The 14,380-nt window shown below is 38.4% G+C and overlaps 2 long non-coding RNA genes across 3 annotated transcripts in view; both read left to right on the forward strand.

Annotated features, from left to right (window-relative positions):
• Positions 1 to 14,380, forward strand: part of LOC142600924 (uncharacterized) — a 782,912-nt gene that overhangs the window by 353,961 nt on the left and 414,571 nt on the right. The gene's annotated exons all lie outside the window — the stretch shown is intronic.
• Positions 1 to 14,380, forward strand: part of LOC142600925 (uncharacterized) — a 44,210-nt gene that overhangs the window by 9,090 nt on the left and 20,740 nt on the right. For both annotated transcript variants that reach the window (XR_012834405.1, XR_012834406.1), the window contains exon 2: positions 256 to 451. This is a non-coding gene — a long non-coding RNA (uncharacterized LOC142600925). The remainder of the gene's footprint in view (positions 1 to 255; positions 452 to 14,380) is intronic.

The raw sequence follows: 14,380 nt of genomic DNA on the forward strand, positions 1-14,380 counted from the left end.
ATATTAACTATAAAAACTAAATTCCAAACACATTTTTTCAAACTAAAAAGAAAAAAAAGTTACTAAAATGCACAACTTCAGTAAAAATAAAATAAAATTTAGTGTCAAGTCTTCTTGAACCAATTTTATCTCCAATGTTTTGAAGTCTCTCATTTAGAAAACAGGGACTTGAGTTTGCTACTGTTTGGACTGCTCACTCTGATGTCTTCAATACAACCCAAGCATAATTTCTTTTGTGTTTTTTTTGATTTCTAGTTTGGTGGGTTGACCCCCACCCAGCTGCTCTCTCACTCACCATCCACAACAGGACAGGGGGAGAAAATATGATGGAAATTCTCCTGAGTCAAGATGAAGACAGGAGATCACTTGTCAATTACTGTCACAGACAAAATGGACTTGACTTAAAGGAAGATTAATCTAATTTATTGCCAACTAAAAATGGAGTAGGATGGTAAGAAACAAAGACAAAAAATAAAACACTTTCCTTTTTTCTTCCCAGGCTCAACTTCACTCCTTCATTCCCAACTCCTACCTTCTCACCCTGCACCTGAGCAGTACAGGGCAGGTGGAGGATGAAGGTTGTGGTTTCTCCTTCTCCTACGTGGGTCCTTCCCACAGGCCACAGTTCCTGCCAGAAAATCTGTTCCTGTGTGGGCTCTCCATGTATGACAGCTCCCTTTAGGGCATATCCACCTACTCCAGAATGGGGTCTTCCACAAGCTGGAGAGGGACAACCTGTTTCGCTATGGTCTTCTCCCCAGACTGCAGGGGAATCTCTGATCTGGTGTCTGAAGAATCTCCTCCCCCTACTTCTTGGATTGCTACAAACTTCAGAAGCGATAGGCAAGGAAGGAGAGACCATGGGATCGCCCTGTATGTTAAGGAGTGTTTTGATTGTTTAGAGTTTAATGATGATGAGGATAGGCTTGAGTGTTTATGGGTAAGAATCAGGGGAAAGGCGAACAAGGCAGATATCATGGTGGGAGTCTGTTATAGACAACCCAATCAAGATGAAGAGGCAGACAAAATATTCTATAAGCAGCTGGGAGAAGTCTCACGATCACTAGCCTTCGTTCTCATGGGGGACTTGAACTTACCAGACGTCTGCTGGAAATACAATAGAGCAGAGAGGAAACAATCTAGGAAATTCCTGGAGTATGTGAAAGATAACTTCCTGACACAGCTGGTGAGTGAGTCAACTAGGGAAGGCGCCTCACTGGACTTGTTGCTTGTGAACAGAGAAGAACTTGTGGGTCATACAATGGTTGGAGGCCATCTTGGGCATAGTAATCATGAAATGATAGAGCTTTTGATTCTTGGAGAAGTAAGGAGGTGGGTCAGCAGAACTGCTACCTTGGACTTCTGGAGGGCAGACTTTGGCCTGTTTAGGAGACTGGTTGACGGAGTCCCTTGGGAGGCAGTCCTGAAGGGCAAAGGAGTCCAGGAAGGCTGGACATTCTTCAAGAAGGAAATGTTAAAGGAGCAGGAGCAGGCTGTCCCCATGTGCTGAAAGATGGGCCGGTGGAGAAGAAGACTAGCCTGGCTGAACAGAGAGCTTTGGCTGGAACTCAGGAAAAAAAAAGTAGAGTTTGTGGCCTTTGGAAGAAGGATCATGCAATTCAGGGAGACTACAAGGATGTCGTTAAGCTATGCAGGGAGAAAATTAGAAGGCCCAAAGCCCAACTAGAACTTAATCTGGCTACTGCCATTAAAGACAATAAAATATGTTTCTATAAATACATTAACAACAAAAAAAAGGACTAAGGAGAATCTCCATCCTTTATTGAATGTGGGGGGAAATAGTGACAAAGGCTGAGGTACTTCATGCCTTCTTCGCCTCAGTCTCTAGTAACAAGACCAGTTGTTCTCCTGGCACCCAGCCCCCTGAGCTGGAAGACAGGGACAGGGAGCAGAATGAAGCCCCCATAATCCAAAGGGAAATGGTTAGCGACCTGCTACACCACTTAGGCACATACAAGTCTATGGTGCCAGATGGGATACACCCACTCGTACTGAGGGAGCTGGCGGAAGTGCTCACCAAGCCAGTTTGCATCATTTATCAGCAGTCCTGGCTTACTGGGGAGGTCCCAGTTGACTGGAAGTTAGACAATATGACGCCCATCTACAAAAAGGGCTGGAAGAAGGATCTGGGGAACTAGAGGCCTGTCAGTCTGACCTTGGTGCTGAGAGCAGATCATCTTGAGTGCCATCACACAGCACATAAAGGACAACAAGGCGATCAAGCCCCGTCAGCGTGGGTTTATGAAAGGCAGGTCCTGCTTGACTAACCTGGTCTCCTTCTATGACAAGGTGATGTGCTTAGTGGATGAGGGAAAGGACGTGGATGTTGTCTACCTAGACTTTAGTAAAGCCTTTGACACTGTTTCCCATAGCATTCTCCTGGAGAAACTGGCTGCTCATGCCTTGGACGTGCGTATACTTTGTTGTGTAAAAAACGGGCTGGATGGCTGGGCCCAAAGAGTGGTCGTGAACGGAGTTAAATCCAGTTGGTGGCTGGTCACAGGTGTTGTTCCCCAGGGCTCAATACTGGGGCCAGTTCTGTTTAATATCTTTGTCAATGATCTGGATAAGGGGATAAACTGCACTCTCAGTAAGTTTGCAGATGACACCAACTTGGTCAGGAGTGTTGATCTGATTGAGGGTAGGCAGGGTCTACAGAGGGACCTGGACAGGCTGGGTCAATGGGCCAAGGCCAGTTGTATCGGGTTCAGCAAAGCTAAAAGTGATTGGTCCTGCACTTGAGTCACAACAACCCCATGCAATGCTACAGGCTTGGGGAAGAGCGGCTGGAAAGATGCCCAGTGGAAAAGGACCTGGGTGTATTGGTCAATAGCCGGCTGACTATGAGCCAGCAGTGTGCCCAGGTGGTCAAGAAGGCCAAGAGCATCCTGGCTTGTATCAGAAATAGTGTGGCCAGCAGGATTAGGGAACTGATCATCCCCCTGTACTTGGCACTGGTGAGGCCGCTCCTCGAGCACTGTGTTCAGTTTTGGGCCCTTCACTACAAGAAAGACATTGAGGTGCTGGAGCATGTCCAGAGAAGAGCAACGAAGCTGGTGAAGGGTCTAGAGCACAAGTCTTAGGAGGAGCGGCTGAGGGAACTAGGGTTGTTGAGACTGGAGAAAAGGAGGCTTAGGGGAGACCATATCACTCTCTACAACTACCTGAAAGGAGGTTGTAGCCAGGTGGATGTTGGTCTCTTCTCCCAAGTAACAAGTGATAAGAGAAGAGGAAACAGCCTCAAGTTGCACCAGGGGAGGTTTAGATTGGATATTAGGAAATATTCTTCACCGAAAGGGTTGTCAAACACTGGAACAGGCTGCCCAGGGAAGTGGTTGAGTCACCATCCCTGAAGATATTTAAAAGACATGTAGATGTGGTGCTTAGGGACACGGTTTAGTGGTGGACTTGGCAGTGTTAGGTTTCTGGGTGGACTTGATGATCTTAAAGGTCTTTTCCAACAAAAACAATTCTATGATTCTCTGAACTTGGCATTATCAGGATTTTTCTCACGCTATTTTTTTTTCGTCATTCCTCTCTCTCACAACTGCCACACAGTGGTTTTTACCCATGCTTAACTATTCAATCCCAGAGTTGCCACCATCTTGGCTGCTAGGACCAGCTTTGTCTAGTGGTGGGTCCATTTGGACTCAGCTGGAACTGTCTGGCATGAGGCAGCCCCTGGCCTCTTCTCACAGAGGCCACTCCTGCAGCCTCCACACTGGCAAAACCTTGCCATCTACACTAGGTACGAATAGTCTCCAGAAACATGTTGATTTTAATTATTTTTCAGCAGCAGTGATTCTTGTCAAATTAGAGGTAGGAAACTTGTAATAGAGGTCAACATCGTACAGATCCTGACATGCATTAATTCCACAGCCAACAGCAGTGGACTGATAATCTGCAAGGTAAATGGAGCTGAGAATTACAGAAAGTTTATGTTGTCAAACTGCAACAACAACAATAAAGTGTACAATGTTAAGAAGATCTAAAAAGAAACCTAGAAAAACAGCATCAGCTAAGAAGAATAGAGCAAAATCATCTTAATAAAATAAGCTCATGACAGTACTAGAAATTCAACTTTGTGAATCTTCAGCTGACTGGTAGTAGTTCTGTAGTAAAGACATAGTGTGAGCAAATGTATTCAACAGTGCCTATAGGAACTTCACAAGAATGGGGAACTGCTGCCTCTGCAGAAACAGTTGACCAAGGAGAAACAACAACTGAATAGGTGTATCTTCCCTGTATGGGGATCCATGTTGTCACAGTTTTCACTGAATGAGCAAGTTTGGCACCTTGGTTCTATGAAAGGCAATAGACCTGAGGTTCCCAGGTTTTGAACTCAGTATGAATTAGGCAGCCATAGCATCATAAAGAGACCACAATATCAGTGATCAGCTGACTGGCAGCATGTCATTCCTCAAATTAGCATATCCCTTTTCTTTGAGGATCATGGGGAAAGCTTGTTTAAGAGGCATTGCTTTTAACAGAAGCAAAATACTGTCAGTAAATTAGAATTCAGCAAATGCAGGAAGTGCTGCCTTCACAACATATCATCAATTAGCCAATGGACATATTGCCTCTATCTTGGGCAACTGCTTCTAGTTCAGAACAAATTCACAACTAATGTGTGTGAAATACGTTGTGTAATGTGTAAGAAGTGTTGGTGTGAGTGTGTTTGTGTGTACGTGTTCCCATGCAAAGTATCACTGTAGCCGCACATAAACACATACCCTACAACATACCAAACAGGATGTAGAGATCTGAAGTAGGAATAGTTTGTGGTCTTATTGTTAGAATTTATTTTTTCTCACTTGAACACACCCAACTATTTGCTTGCTCTGCAAAAAAAAAAAAAATCAGATCTGTCCATTGTGGAGACTATCTTTCTATCTGTCCCACATAGTGCTTTGTCTGCTTTGGGTGCTGCAAAAATACAATTTCCTGGTTCATTGATAGTGTATTCAGACTGAACCATGCTGAAACACCAATCAAAACTGAAGAAAACTAGTGCTTTCAAACCAAACCAGCACTTCATAACCAGAATTGTCATTTCTGAGATCTCAGTGTACAGAAGACCCTCCACTGAAATTTTCAGAAGATGAGCACTCTATTAGACACATGTGCAAACGAATTCATGCCAGAAATGATAAGCTGCCACTGCCAGTGACCTCTACAAAAGATAAGATTGAAATGACGTCTGCAGAAATAAATAACATGGCTGAGGGAATAGAATTGGAACAGTCTACACAGGCTATATAAAATAAAAGATAGAACCTGTGTTTGTGAATTAAAGAAAGAAAAAAAAAAAAAAGCTCTCCTAATGTATAGATTAAAAACTACTACATATTCTTGTCAGACACCCAAAGGCATGCCTTGTAAAATGGCATTTAGAAGTGTTGACACTCTTTGAAAACAGATATTACAATATCTTTCAACATTTTCAAATCCTTGGATGAATAAATGAAACCAGAAAAACAATGACAATTCATATCAGTTTGTGCAACACAAACATTTTATAAAAGTGAGAGAGAGAAGCCAATATAGAGAATGGGCCATCCCAAAGCACACTCAATAGTGCTAGCTAGCCCTGCAGTACAGTATATAAAAATGAGTCCATTTATCAATGTCACCCCCTGCATTTATGTCATATTTTGGGTTTCTGCAGTACTATATTTCATATCACTAAATGCTCATTCTGACCAAGGGAAGGAGGAATGAACAGCAGAATAACCCTTGAGGTAGACTTACAGAAGATCAGAAATGTGACTTTATAAGACATTTTTTCTTTATTCCCTAAAAGAATTAAACATCCAGATTATTTTTAATACGGGCAAAATCAAGGTTTAAGTCCTAGAAAAATTACAGCTGTTTTGTTTAAGCATATGTATTTCCTAGGTTTTGAATCTGTGCATAAAGTTAGACTAATATGAGAATAGACAGTTCAAGCTGTTCCTTAATGTATTTGGGTTTATTTATATAAAACATTAATAGCTAGAATATGACAAATATTTATTATAAAGATTTTTTCTTATTAGCTATTGAAAAGACATGAAAATATCTAATTAAGATATTATTTCTGCTTAAATAAATGTCATTAACTTAGTATAAGAATGCTTTGCATTAATATTTCTGTCCTACAACTTCATGCCAAACAAGAACAGTGGGCCAAAATGTTCCACCTTATGAAATACCATGTTGTAAGGAAAATAAAACTAAAATTCATATAAAGTTCACCTAATTCTGTTCTTTTATTATCTTCATAATTTTTGTGTGACGAAGATGATGTCCTGATATATGATATTTTTAAGAAAGAAAATAAACTTGTAGAAACACCAATTGATGACACAACTTTAACACATCATCGGCTTTACGTTTAACATGAGTGAAGCCTGTCTCCATGGATCCAATTCATGTTATCTTTGACTTCCATTGCTTCACTAGGAGTTGCACATCCTCATCTCTCACTCTTAGCCCCACCCATGATTCAGAATATTACTTCTCCGTTATGCATTAGGAAACTCCTGCTTACTTACAAATGTCTTTTAGTTGTAGATGAAATGCTCCATGAAGAAAATACAAGGCATGCTAAGGGGAATTTTTTAAACATTAATGTATTGTATTTACCCAACTACTGCTTTCCACTGGATATGGAAAAGGTGAACTTTTGTCACCTCCTTTTTCCAAATCCTTTTAGTAAGTTTATAACTATTGTCAGCACAAGTCTTGTTCATATCTGTACAAGATAGAGCCACACTTTCATTTGGCTGGTGACAGTCTTGCCCTTTATCTTCAGGGTGATAGCTTATGCTATATAAAACTCTGACACATCCACTATGTATTCAGAAGTTTTGCTCAATATATTATTAAAATGGTAATAAAAAGATACATTCATTTAGTCATTGTACTACTGTCAGCAAAATCCATCACCACTTTCTTTCTTAGAGTGTGATGCTTTAATTTACATATAATAACCAGTTTGAAATAGAATTAATAATCATAAATAACATTCAGGCATAAAGTCAATGCCCTGATTAACTTTTACAAGCAGAATGGGACATTTTGACTGAAGAACTTTTTAAGTAAGTGTAGGGAGGGAAAGATTGCTTAGGTCTCCCTATTCTTTCTCTTCTGCCCTCCTTTCCATGCCCCCAACCTTTGAGGGGCTATCATAGGTCTTCATGGTAGTTTCTTAAAGTATCAGGCAAAGTGGGACTCTGGAATGGGCAGGTTTTCTCACTGACACTAAAGGTGAGATTTTCAGAAGCACTCAACCTTGATTAATCTCTGCTCTCATGGATGTCAGTGGTAAAACGAGGTCACTGGAGTAATTATTTCACAGTTGAATGCCTATAGTAGATGAGAGTTGTCATCTTTTTTTTCTTCTTCTTTTTTTTTTTTTTTTAACTTCAGGGTCTCTAGAATTCCTACAGTTTGAAATCTGTCCATTTTTATGCCTCTGAACCATACAACCCCAGAGGGGCAGTTATCTATAAAATGTGCAAAGTCATCCACATGGAGGTTCTTTTCCATACTGGGGGTTTTTTTGGTGGGTTTTTTTTGTTTGTTTTGGTTTTTTTTTTGTGAGCATCTCTGAGGAAAAAGATGATATAAGCCAGTGTAATTCACAGTGCTGTTCACAAAGCAACATTGAAAGACAAAGAAGAAACCAAAGAATTGTAACCTTGAGACTACATTTCACATTTCAAGCAAGAAATGTACCTCTTCTGTGGATAAAATGTTAACAGATGCAGAGAAAAAAACTAAACACATTTTTCACCCAAATGCACATATTTGACAAAAGAAAAATTAAACACGTGCTCTGCATCATAGCAGAAAGAAAAGGTGAAGGTCAAAGGGCAATTGGCTTGAATGCTAACCCTGCTTGCTGAATTTCACTTTCCAGACCAACAGATGATAAATCACAGATCATGATCAAACAAATCAAAATGAACAACCTCATAAAATGAATGCTCTAAGAGGAAAGTAACTTGAATGGCATGAACTACAGGACTGACCCACTCAAAATGTTTAACCTTCACAAGATCTAGTATCCTTTCTACTGCCATAAAGTCCAATCATTTTCATTAACATATAATAATCCAGTAATGCTTGTCACCACAGTAACTACAGAAATATCTAAGAACTAAAGAAAAGGAACTATAATATGCTGTTTGTTAATTTCTTGTTCATATTGATTTTAATATTTTATATTGGAGTGAATAATGGGAGAATACTCCCTCCGTAGAATTGTCCAAAGTAGGGTTTTATGTGAGTCACTGCATTAGGACCCAAGAAGTTCTTTTCCCACTAGGCTCTCTTTTTATGACTTCATGCAAGTTATTTGAGCTTATTTGTTCCTTTTTTTCTCTGTATAATTAGGACAATAACAGCCACACATAAAAAAGATTGCACTATGGTATCAAGACTGAATTGTTAATAGTGGATGCCTACTGTGGAGAGGTGTAGTTCCATGAGACTCAGATAAGTATCATAAAGTTATATTGTGTATAGTTCCTGTTCTGCAGTGACGATTATTTAGTTCTAAGGCTTTCAGTTAATTAATTCTCTAATTATTGTCTTTAAAAATTAAAATCAGTGAAAAATTGAAAAATTTTCTTTTTTCAGAGGGGGCGTGCCTCCCTCATGAAGAATAGAAACTTGTTAGTGAGATAAAATGTTAAACCATCAGACTGATAAGTATTATATTCTTTTTTAATACTAAGATTGCAGCTACATCATTGGAACACTCCTACTTGGTGCAAGGAGTCCAGTCTTCATACTACCTTGGAACCTGTGTTCCTTTCTGAATTAACTTTATCATGTCCCTTGGCAGTTCTTACTAGGCACTTACAGAAGAATTTGTGCCAGTGTCCATCCTGCCATGCACAAAGGAAAGCCACTCCAGATTTGGTTCTGTTGTCCAGGTCTTTAAGGTTAACCCAGTAGGCCCCGAGACCTTGCATTCTCCTTCAAATTTCTTCACCAAAAGTTGTCAAGCATTGGAACAAGCTGCCCAGGGAAGCGGTTGAGTCACCATTCCTGGAGATATTTAAAAGATGTGTAGATGTGGCACTTAGGGACATGCTTTAGCAGTGGCCTTGGTCGTGTTAGGTTAACCGTTGGACTCCATGGTCTTAAGGGTGTTTTCTAACCTAAATGAGTGTATGATTGATTCATGGTCTTGTCCTATGTCCCATCATTTTCATGCCCCACTGCAACCTAAATTGACTTATTCCCTGTGGAATTATTCCTATTTGACCAACTGGAAGTGGCAGCCCCCCTCCATAGCACAGTCACGACTGTCTTATATACAGGCATGAGAGTCCTGAAGGTGGTTTTCTGGCATTACGGAATAAGCCCTGGTAACCGTGCCTTCTCCCAGGGCTGGAGAATAGTGTCAATGAATAGGCTGGAGTTTCAGCAGAGCCTGTTAGCATAGTTACAAGGCATTACTACAATCCTTCTGACATAACATATTCTCAACAACCATGAGGTATTTACCAGAATGATTACTTGGTTTTATACATCCTGAGTAGAAAAAGAAAGTAATTAAAAATCTCAAAGGACAGAGCATTATGGTAGTGTAAAAATAAATAGAGAAGATTTGGTAGTATGAAAAATAAATAAAGAAGATTTAAACAGCAGTTCATTCTATGTCTGAAGCAGGTATGTGCCACACAAAAAGTGAAACTCAGCAGATAATATTATATCTTGCAATAGCTAGCCCTGAAACACTTGATGTGTTTAATAATTTCCAGTCAACTCAAGCAGATGAAGCTAAACTGTAAAAGCATGTTACAGAAATTAGAACATTACTGCACTACATTAGAAAATGAAATGCACACAAGAGAAACATTTTTTATCAGAGAATACAGAAAGAAGGTGATATCATCAAAGTGTTTGTGACTGATCTAAAGCTGCAGAGCAACAAGGAAATGAGGAGAGGGAAGGAGAGAGGAAAGGAGACAGCTTGAGTGTCTGATAAGAGACGGAATCACATCAAAGATGAGAGGAGTGAGTGAAACTCAAGAGAAACTAAAAATGGACAGTGAAAGATACTCAAGGCTGACAATCTGCTAGATCTTATTAGACAAGGAAATCATCAAGTCCAGGCTGAAGTTTTGCTATTTAGAATCAATGCTTGACAAATATTAAAGATTACAAGGTTTCTGCAGCTTTTAACAATCCTTTTAACAAAGATATTGGGCAGCATAACCATATGAAGAAAGCATTCAATATGACTTTATTCACCTTCATTTTTTTATTTCCTTAAATGAGACTTCTTTTTTCTATTTAAATATTTAAAGATAAAAGTGAGAATATTTATTTTTTTCTTATTTTGGAGTAAAACTTATTTTCCTTAGAGCAAAAAGGGAAGATTGGAAAAAATATTAAGAAAACAAGAACTGAAGTAGTAGTTCTATATTAATCTTTTTTTTTTTTTTTTTTTTTTTTTTTTTAATTAAGATGATATCCTGCATAAGGGAAGAGCTAGCGTTTCTTAATCTCATTAAAAATCAGTGAGAACTCATTTCTTAAATGAAATTGGGGCAGATTTGAAAATCTATTCTTGCATCAAAAGAAACATTTACTGGACTTTTAAAGAAGTCATTTGAATCCAATTCTCATTATGTCAATGGCAATTCACTATTTAGATAATTTGGAATAAGATACAAGGCAAAAATCTGTGTAACATAGTTAAAAAGCTGATCCAAAGGCTTTTGAAAATATGATACAGAAAATTCCATGCTGCTGTACTTGACTCAAGAAAGGGAACTCAGGTATTTTTGAAACCCCATATTACAGTACAAAACTAATAAGAACATGGGAATATATCTAATACATATGAAATTTCATAAATGTTTACAAGAAGCCAATCAATGCTCCTCTATTAAATAGCTTGGCTGAGGCATCCATGGATGGGTAGTAGTTCACTGAGAACTTTTACAGAGGATAATTTCAGATTCTTACTGGAGGTCTGTAATTAGTTAAGATGTTCTCTTTATTTGTAGTGTTTTCTTTTTCCATATAATATCATTACTGAATTTTGCATTTAAAAAAAAAAAATGGGTAAAAGCAACTTTCTCTGTTTCAAGATCTGAACACATTTATTCACTTGGATATTACATCTGAGATGAATGAGTAAATGAATATTTTGTGAACTCCAAACGGGCTCAGATGTGAGGTAGGGACTTGCCTAACTTGATTTCACAGCATTTAGATTTTTGTGCATATGGTCAAAAGAGGCAAGGTGGATACTTCAGTACTGGACTGGTGAAAACCTAATTGTTGTGAGATGATAACTTATAAACTTCTGAATGACATAGATACCTGACACAGGATTTAGATATGTAAAGTCACCTGTGAATCTATTTTGAGGACAGTATCAAGAAAATAATCAATCAGAGAGCAAAATAGGAAAGCAATAGTTACTAATTTTTTTGTTTTCAGCATCTCCAGGACCGATTCATCTTGTATTTGCTGCCACACAACAGCCCATTTAATTGTATTCTTACCTAGGCATTAGTTCTTAAACAGCGTCAGACATACAGTCACATAGCCATATAGCAAAAGTGTCTACCCCAAACTACATTCTGGGTTCTAGACCATGAAGCAAGCCTTTAAGATGCAAAACAGGGATATAGATCAGAAACATCCTATGCCTGGAACTTCTTAACTCTCAGTTGTGTGCATTTTCACTCATGGCTGGGCCTTTAAACTCACGCAATGTGAATGGAGCTGATGTCCTTGGCTCTGAGACTGGAAGTTTGAGTTCGAGACATACAAATATTTAAATGCTAAATGTAGAAGCCACTTTACTGTGCCAGGCTACACGATAAGAAAGGAATGGGGGATGTGATTTGATGAGAGAAGGCGGACCACAGAACAAATTGATAGATACTGTCTGTGAAAATAAAAGAACTCAGCACTGTTGAATACACTGCTGAGTACCCTGTAGCTTCTGTATTTTCTGAGAATCATTATATTAGACCCAGCGCATACTCATTGCATGGATTTCTCTTTGCTATTATGACTACAAACAAGTGCTGTTTTCCAGTAGAATGTGGACAATAAAGTTCTTTCTCACAAATAAACTAAAAAGATCTAAAAGTATATGGTGAGAGGAAGTGACTAATATAGTTCAGTAAATAATTTGTATATAAGAATTTCTTTATAACACTCAGGAATTCATTTTACCTCATTTACATTTAGTTTCGGGTTTGATTCAATCACAGTCACAAAGCACAGTGGAAGAGTCATATAATTCACTCACAATAGCAGGAGAGGATATACCATTTGCAGGAACAGAAGGAAAAGGCATATTGTAGAGGAAATCAATTTGCTCATGCAAAGGTGCGGACTTTTTTCTCCATTTAAATTACAAATTCCTTTTTATATGTAGTTATGTGTGTTCAGATTTCTCTACCACACAAATGGTGAATGTCTTAACATAGTTCTGCGTCTTCAATAGAATATAAAGGAAAAGAAAATAAGATAATTAATAGATACTTCAGTTATTTCAGATAAATCTGTTTCTCTTACTATAAGTGCTGTTATTCTGACTGCATTTCTTTCCTCTGAGAACAGGCCAAATAGCTCCTGTCACAGTTGTAAATCCCCACCAAAGCAAGAAATGCAATCAAAGCAGTGTGGCTAATAGTGAAAGTAAGCAAAAAGCATTTGAAATTAATTTTAATACAAAAATTTATTTAAATACAGAGAAGCCTTAGTAAAGGATACCTATTCAGAAATGTCATCAACATTGACATCATCTTGTAGCTTAAATTTCAGATGTACTGTGACAGTTCCTTCACAGTCTGTACGGCTAGAATGCTCATATTCTTTAGAAAACATATTCAGTGCAAGGTTCACGGAGGAGGAAAGTCCATGAACCTACATTTAGATCTAGATCTATTACAAACTGACTTAGTGCATGGAAGATGCAATGAAAATAATTTTAAAGAATCTCATACTAGATTTAAAATGTGCACATATGCTAAAAAAAATTTGACAACTAAATTTTAAATTATCAAATTTTGTGCTGAGTAAGATACTGTCTGTTGTCCTTCACAGTAAATGCCATCCTGCTTTGCATATAAGGGGGCAGAAAAAGAATGAAGAAGGAACTTTGAGCATCACTCTGGTCTTCCTATAGACAGTCCCCACTGCTCTGGCCAGCATTTATTATCATAAACAACAGAATATTTGGTAGGATTCAAGGCAAAAAGACATTTGGCTGGGGAGTAACAAAACTTTTCTTCCTGCATGACAAGAAGAAGTGTTCTCCGAGGCTGTAGATTAATGCAATTTTCTTCAGTTTAAATTTATCAGCAGAGTACATCTAAAATAGATCACATTGTAAGCAGATTTGTCTTGATTTTCTCAATTTCAAATTCTGTTCCAATGAACCTAAACATATGGAAAGAATATAATTATATCTTCACTGTAACTTGAAGTAGCAATCTAATATGCATAATAACAATCAAAAGAGTCAATATACAGTTTTGTTAATCATTCTTTTGTGAATACCTCATAGTTTTAAACACAAGGAAAGCCAATAAAAGAGAAAGATTAATTCTACTGATCAATTTGTATATTAGAACAAATTTAACTTGAATTTGGTTGTAGAATCATTAACGATTTATCACGTATCTCATAGTGATCACAACTTTTTATAGTTTAGGAAGGAGATGCTTTTTGAGAAACATTTGAATCTGGTGATAGGTATGCTTAATGTGCATTACACATACCAGATTTTAATAAAGAAAAGAGCCAGTATAAAGTCTATAAGTATTTTTTAATTAATTCAAACAGGTAAAATAATAGACTAGTGTCTTCCAAAACAGAAAAAACCCACCCAAACAAAACCTGCTTGAGCCTGGTCATCTTCATAGAATCAGAGAATCAGAGAATGATTTGGGTTGGAAGGGACCTTTACAGGTCATCTAGTCCAACACCCCTGCAATGAGATCACGTTGCTCAGAGCGCCCGTCCAACCTGATGTTGCATGTTTCCAGGGATGGGGCATCTACAACCTCTCTAGGAAACCTGTTCCAATGTTTCACCACCCTCATCATAAAAAATTTCTTCCTTATTTGTAGTGTGAATCTACCCTCTTTTAGTTTAAAACCATGACCCCTTGTCCTATTGCTAGATATACTACTAAAAAGTCTGTCCCCATCTTTCTCATAAGCCCCCTTTAAGTATTGAAAGGCTGCAATAAGGTCTGCCCAGAGCCCTCTTCTCCAGACTGAACAACCCCAGCTCTCCTGTGACTGTCTTCACAGGAGAGGTGCTCCAGCCCTCTGATCATTTTTGTGGTTCTCCCCTGGACCCGCTCCAAGAGGTCCATGTC

The sequence above is a fragment of the Balearica regulorum genome, chromosome 3 (genome assembly GCF_011004875.1).
Source record: "Balearica regulorum gibbericeps isolate bBalReg1 chromosome 3, bBalReg1.pri, whole genome shotgun sequence".
Classification (NCBI taxonomy): domain Eukaryota; kingdom Metazoa; phylum Chordata; class Aves; order Gruiformes; family Gruidae; genus Balearica; species Balearica regulorum.